This window comes from Arachis ipaensis, chromosome B5 (genome assembly GCF_059453495.1).
Source record: "Arachis ipaensis isolate K30076 ecotype BB chromosome B5, ASM5945349v1, whole genome shotgun sequence".
NCBI classification, from domain to species: Eukaryota; Viridiplantae; Streptophyta; class Magnoliopsida; order Fabales; family Fabaceae; genus Arachis; species Arachis ipaensis.
Window position 1 is genome coordinate 79,282,255 of NC_142440.1, and position 7,767 is coordinate 79,290,021.

The 7,767-nt window shown below is 39.0% G+C and overlaps 1 non-coding gene across 1 annotated transcript; it reads right to left on the reverse strand.

Moving 5' to 3' along the window:
* Positions 1 to 647: 647 nt before the first annotated feature.
* Positions 648 to 753, reverse strand: LOC148564717 (small nucleolar RNA R71). The gene has a single exon (XR_015884867.1). It is a non-coding gene; the product is annotated as a small nucleolar RNA R71 (small nucleolar RNA).
* Positions 754 to 7,767: the final 7,014 nt, after the last annotated feature.

Here is a 7,767-nt window from a genome sequence, read left to right on the forward strand (position 1 = left end):
ATTTATTTATTTAGTATTTTTATTTTATTATTCTACACAGGTTACCTCACAGGGACTTCTCTGCACTCTGACGTAGAGAGTCCCATTTTTTCTTGTTTTCTGCTTGTGTATGCGCAAGAATAGAGACAAAGAACATCTCTTAGACTTTGATCCTGAACCTGAAAGAACTTTCAGGCGGCGTTTACAACAAGCAAGACTTTTCAAGGCTGCAGAATCCACCATGGCAAATAATAATGCTAATGCCAATGTGGTAAATCCGAATGGGGATGATCAACAAAGGAGAGTGCTTGGCTCTTATTCTGCTCCTACTGCAGATCTTTATGGAAAGAGCATTGTGGTGCCTCCTATAACTGCAAACAACTTTGAGTTGAAGCCACAATTGGTCATCTTAGTGCAACAAAATTGCCAGTATCATGGTCTTCCTCACGAAGATCCAAATCAATTTATATCTGATTTTCTGCAGATATGTGATACTGTGAAGACAAATGGAGTGAACCCAGAGGTGTACAAACTCATGCTTTTCCCGTTTGCTCTGAGGGATAAAGCAAAGCTATGGCTAGATTCTCAACCAAAGGAGAGTCTGAATACTTGGGAAAAGGTCGTTACTGAATTTCTCACTAAATTTTTCCCACCAAAAAAGCTGACTAAGCTTAGGTTGGAGGTTCAGACTTTCAGACAAAAGGAGGGTGAAACTCTTTATGAAGCTTGGGAGAGATACAAGCTATTGACTAGGCAATGCCCTCCAGACACGTTCTCCAAATGGACCCAACTGGATATCTTTTATGAAGGCTTGGGTGAGATGTCCAAGATGAGCTTAGACACTTCTGTAGGTGGTTCATTACACAAGAAGAAGACACCAGAGGAGACTATTGAGCTGATTGAATTAGTTGCAAGCAACCAATATCTCTACTCATCTAATAGGAATCCTGTGAACTCTGAGACCTCTCAAAAGAGAGGTGTGTTGGAAGTAGAAGCTGTCAATGCTCTTCTTGCTCAGAACAAGTTTATATCTCAGCAGATAAATCTACTTACTCAACAGATGGGTGGCATGCAAGTCTCAGCTATCAACACTCAAAATTCACCCCAAGATACCTCCTATGACATGATAGGTAACTTTATGCAAAATAATAATTATGATTGTGCTCAACCCTCTTCTGAACAGGTGAATTACATGGGGAGTGGCCCTAGGAATCCCAACAATGATCCATATTCTAAGACATACAACCAAGGATGGAGAAATCACCCAAACTTTGGGTGGAGGGACCAACCTCAGAGACCTCAGAACTTCAACAATAGTTCTCAGGGCGGTTTCCAGCAGAACAATGATTTGGAAGCAATATTGACAGGTTTTAGACAGGAAACCAGAGCATCCATCAAGAACCTGGAGATTCAAATGGGTCAATTAGCCACAAAGGTTAATGAAATTGATCAGAGGATCACTAATAGCCTTCCTGGTAACACAATTCCAAATCCAAGAGAGGAATGCAAGGCTATCACCGTAATAAGTGAACAAGTGGCAAGTACGGAAGCACAAGTTATACAGGAAACCAGAGCCTCTATTAGAAACTTAGAGGTGCTAGTGGGCCAACTGAGCAAGCAAATACTTGAGAGGTCTGCAAGTACATTTCAAGAGGATACAGTGGTGAACCCAGGAGAAGATTGCAAGGCTATTCAATTGAGAAGTGGTAAAGTAGCTGGCTCTGAGACCAAGGCCAATGAAGAGCTAGTTGAAAAGGAAGCTCCAGAGGAGAAGAAGGGAGAAGTGGAGCACACCCCTCCAAAGCATGCAGACAACCCATTCCCAGACTCCCTTGACACTTATCCTACATTGCCAAAGGCTCCTGAGTACAAGCCCAAAATGCCATATCCTCAGAGACTTCAAAAGGAGACCAAGGACAAATAGTTTTCAAAGTTCTTGGAAGTCTTCAAAAAGCTGGAAATAAATATTCCTTTTGCTGAGGTTTTGGAACAAATGCCTCTCTATGCCAAGTTCATGAAGGAGCTGTTGTCAAAGAAGATGCCTTTAAAGGGAGATGAGACAGTGGTCCTGACTAAAGAATGCAGTGTCATCATTCAGAATAACTTACCAAAGAAAATGCCAGATCCACGGAGCTTTCAAATTCCATGCACCATCGGGAGCACAACCTTTGAGAAAGCGTTATATGATCTGGGGGCAAGCATCAATTTAATGCCCTTGTCTGTGATGAAGAAGCTGCAGATCTAAGAGGCACAACCCACAAAGATAGCATTACAGATGGCAGACAAATCTATGAAGCCTGCATACGGATTAGTGGAAAATATCTTGGTTAAAGTGGGTAAGTTCTTCCTCCCAGTAGACTTTGTGATTCTTGACACAGGGGAGGATGAGAATGCCTCTATAATTCTAGGAAGACCATTCCTAGCCACTGGAAGAGCTCTGATTGATGTAGAAGTGGGTGAATTAGTGCTTAGAGTGCATAATGAGCAACTGGTCTTTCATGTCTTCAAAGATGTACATTCAACAGGTGAAGAAGAGAGGTGCATGCAGGCTGAGCTTATTCATCCAGACCTTCAAGAACCCCCTGATGATGCACAGCAGAATTTACAACTCAAACCTCCTGTGGTGACAACCGATAAAATTCCGCCTGACATCAAACCTAAGTTTGGTGTTGGAACTGCATCATCCACCAAGGAGGAGGTCCCCAAAAAGAAAAAAAATACCCAGAGGATGGAGAAACAAAAAGATCCCCACTGAAGGTTTCTCTCCAGGAATGAAGGTGGTGTTGACCAGCAATCCAGCATGGGTTTATACAGTAATCAGAATCCTCTCTCTAGAGCATATTGAGTTACGTTATGGAGACACAGGAAAGAAGTTCAAAGTAAGGGGTGAAGAGCTGAGCCCCTATGATCCTCCTCCTTAGAGGAGCTGACCGTCAAGCTAGTGACGATAAAGAAGCGCTTGTCGGGAGGCAACCCGATAATTTCGTATCCTTAGATATTTTTCCTAGTAGTCATTTTCTTAGTTATTTTATTTTATTTTTATTAAGTTCTTACTAATTTTCTGATCATGCAGCTATGTTCTTCCAGGAACCAAACACCTCAAGCTATATGTCAAAAAAAGAGAGAGAGAGAGAGAGAGGCACACGACGCGATCGCGTCATTGATGCGAACGCGTCAATCATGTGTGCGTGAAAAATATATTTGAACAGAGAGTTGCGCGGGAGTGGCGCAAGAATAATGCCTCTAGCACAAACAAGCCCACGCGGATGCATGGCTCACGCGACCGCGTCATTCATGATTTTTGACATTTCACGCGACCGCGTCATCGACGCGGATGCGTGACATGAAGAATCGACGTAAAAGGTGTCTGGGCAGAGAGTTGTGCTGGCTTGAGGCAAGATGTATGCTAAAAGCACAAATTTGGTCACGCGAACGCGTGCCCAACGCGTCCGCGTCATTTGCATACATGGTTATCCACGCGGACGCGTGCCTGATGCTATCGCGTCATTATGAAGAATGCGCGACGTACGCGATCGCGTTATTGACGCGAACTCGTCGCTTGCGCCACCCAGTTTTCTTTCTTTCTCTCTTCCAATCCTAATTCTCTCTTATTCTCTTATCCTTTTATTTTTTCTTTCATTTTAATATTTGTCTCTTCTATTTTCAGTTCCTCTTTGCTTGAGGACAAGCAAACCTTTAAGTTTGGTGTTGACGCATGCGCTTATAGGTTTTCTAGTACAAAAGGGAGGCGAATCATCTTCGTGAAGGAGCACAACCTGAAGAATAAAGCTACCGCTAGGATAATTAAGGTGGTTGAGTTCCTTTCATTTTTTATTCGACCCCTCTTTTTTATGTTATGTTCCGATTTTCTGCTATTTTTTTATGTTTGTTGCATGATCCTTTATTAGTTAGAATCCTAGGACTAGTTTAGTTTTCTCTTACTTGCCTTAATTCTGAAAAGATGTCTCATGTATTACTTACTAAGCTTGAATTCAAATAAAAAAAATACAGAAGTGATATTATTGCATGAGAAATTGAGTAAATATTGAAGAATAGTCTTATTTACTTAAATGTGGTGGTATTTCCTGTGATTCTGAATGCATGACATAAACAGTGCATAATTTTGATAGTGAAGTTTAGGAATGTTAAAATTGTTGGCTCTTGAAAGAATGATGAAAAAGAGAAATGTTATTGATAAACTGAAAAATCATAAAATTGATTCTTGAAGCAAGAAAAAGCAGTGAAAAACATGAAGCTTGCGGAAAAAAAAAAGCAGAAAAAGTCAATAACCTTTTAAACAAAAAGGCAAAGGGTAAAAAGGATCCAAGGCTTTTGAGCATTAATGGATAGGAGGGCCCAAAGGAATAAAATCCTGGCCTAAGCGGCTAAATCAAGCTGTCCCTAACCATGTGCTTGTGGCGTGAAGGTGTCAAGTGAAAAGCTTGAGACTGAGCGGTTAAAGTCGTGGTCCAAAGCAAAAAGAGTGTGCTTAAGAGCTCTGGGCAACTCTAACTGGGGACTCTAACAAAACTGAGTCACAATCTGAAAAGGTTCACCCAGTTATGTGTCTGTGGCATTTATGTATCCGGTGGTAATACTGGAAAACAAAGTGCTTAGGGTCACGGCCAAGACTCATAAAGTAGCTATATTCAAAAATCAACATACTGAACTAGGGGAATCAATACACTATCTGAATTCTGAGTTCCTAGGGATGCCAATCATTCTGAACTTCAAAGGATAAAGTGAGATGCCAAAACTATTCAGGATTGTAGTTGTAAACCCCACTATAAGAAGAGACATGACCTTAATCGAACTCTCATTCTCATGCAAATTCACATCCTAAGCTTATATTAGTTTTGGTTGCTTGAGGACAAGCAACAGTTTAAGTTTGGTGTTGTGATGCGTGAGCATCTTTCCTATATTTTCCTAGTGAATTTGCACCTAAATTGTTGAATTTAATTAAGAATTAATTATATTTTAGCCACTATGGATGCTATTTTGAGTTTTGTGCAATTTTATCTATTTAAGGTAGCATTCGGATGGTTTTGATGAAGTTTCTGCAGAGAAAGAGAAGAAGCCAAGGAGATGATCAGCGAATACCGACGCGGACGCATGGCTAACGCGACCGCGCGGAATAGAGGAAATCGCAATGGCGCGATCGCGTGCCTAACGCGAACGCGTGGACTAGAATCTGCACAAATGACGCGAACGCGTGGAAGACGCGGACGCGTCACATGCGCCACGTGCAGAAAATGTAGAAAAACGCTGGGGGCGATTTCTGGGCTGTTTTGACCCAGTTCTTAGCCCAGAAATCACAGATTAGAAGCTGTAGAATGGACAAATCAAGTGGTCCCACCCATCAGCTGAAGACTTGTTAATTAACTCGAATTTAAATTCAAATCTTATTTTAGGAAAAGATATTATTTTAATTTTAATTTTAGAAATTTGATTTTTAAATTATTAGGATTAGTTATAAAAGGAATCCCAATAGGGTGGTTCCAGCACAACATTCCACAACATTATTCCATACAAATTTACATTCCATATTCCATGAGCAACTAATCCTCCACTGTTAAGGTTAGGAGCTCTGTCTATTGTATGGATTGATAATATTGTTTTTCTATTTTAATTCATGTTTTGATTTATATTTCAATAATTGTTTTTGTTCTTTATTTTATGAATTTGGGTGGAACAAAAGTATGACCCATGTTCTATTTGAGTTCTTTTAAAACTTGGAAAAGCTCTTTACTTGAACAATAGCTTGAAAACATATTATCCGGAATTTTTAATTGTTTGGACTTAACAGGATACGTGACATATAATTCCCTTATTTTTGGATAATTACGATTCTTGTGGCATATAAGCTGGAATTTGATCATCACCCTCTAATTGGAATCAATTGACCAAGGAATTGGCAGTTGATGAATTTTAGAGGAGACTAGGAAGGTCTAAGGAATTAGGGTCTAGTCACAATTAATTTGCCATGAATTAAATCTTGCATGATTAAAATAGTTAATAAGAAAAGTCAATCCAAAAAATAAGATAACTCTAAAACCTTATCTATCTTCTCCATATTTTTTCCAAAGTATTTACTTGCTTTTCTTCAATATTTTTTATATTGTTTAATGTCTTTTATATTGCATCTCAACACCAATTTTTGTTTGTCTAACTAAGCCTATCAAACACTATTGTTGCTTAGTCCATCAACCCTCGTGGGATCGACTCTTACTCACGTAAGGTATTACTTGGTACGACCCGGTGCACTTACCGGTAAGTAAGTGTGGTTGTAAATACCGCACCAATAGCTAATTAAGAGAATCATGTAACTAGTTCCACAGATACTAATACACAAAAATGGAAGGGTTACATACCTGTATAATTAATATCTGAGTATTTTCAATGCATAATTTATTGCTCTAAATTGAGATGGGAATTAGGTAGTGAAAGCTGTTAAAACATTATGGTGGATTTGAATTCTTTTTCCGTGGTACCAATAATAACCACTTTAGAGATGAGTGTAAAATGGTGGCTTTTGGTCCTCTTATTTTGGCATTAGTCAATGGATGGAAGAGTGGTTTTTGGTAATAATAAAAAGGGTGTAGAATTTGGGGGTTTCAGATGAGTACAAAAGAGGAGTTAAAATCAAGGGCATTTAGTTTAATTATGGCAGAGGTATAGAGGTGAAATGATGAAAGTTTTGGATGTAATTGCAATAATGCCCCCTGTGACTTGACTTAATTTGCTAAATTATACTTATTTCATGAATTCACAAATCATAACATAACATTGTGTCTCTGTCTGTCTCCCTCATGAATTCATAGATAGTAGAGAGAGGGCAAGGAACAGAGGAATAGCCAAAGCACCAGGGAGCAAAAACAGGAGTGTTCTTCAAGTTTTTGGCTCTTCATCAACCATAGCACCAAGAGAAAGAGAATGATGGCCAAGGAGGGAGCTGACTGAAGCTTAAGAGGGAGCTACGTTCCACTCACCCAACTGTTCTTCGAGTTTCTTTGCTAGGTAAGGACAGCGACTTCATCTTCTTTCTTTTCTCCTCTAATTCAAAATTCTGATAATTCTCTTGCTCTATTTTTTCAGTTTATTCAATTTCTGTTAACACAACTACCACCACAAGCAAAGAGAGGTGGGTGATTTTTTCTCTTCTGTGTTTAATTTTGTCGAATAGCCTTGTGAAATGTAACTAAAATTCTGGTTCTTGGAACGGTTAAGGTTTGGGCTCAAGAGAAAAACAGTGACAAGCCTTGTGTATTTGATCAACAAAGAGGTAAGGGTTAGAATAGCTAGATATTGATTTTAGCTGTATTTGGTGATTAAATGGCAGAAACCTTTCCATTGAGTATGCTTATTCTCAAATAAGTTAGGCTACATAATGTATTTATTGACCAGTCAGCTGCTTGATTCTTGGATTTGTATGTGAATGATTGTTGCTTTCTTAATCAGCACAGTTTACTTTGTAGTGGTAAATGGTAATGTTCTAATAAACAAAAATCAAGTACTAATGGGGACTATTATTCATTTGTCTGGAGTAGTTTACTGATTTCATATTAATTATTTTTGTTGCATGTGGATTATATATGCTGTAGTATTTTCGTGGCTCATTGCAATTTGTCAACTATGGTAATAACCAATTAGATTGGAAGATGGCACATCATTAGAATTCCTAGGTTTAAATAAAGGAATGCATTCAGTTACACAATGAGAAATTACATACTAAATGTGGTGTCCCATCATGATCCGTTTTAGTCGTTTCAGGATACTTTTTTGAGCTAA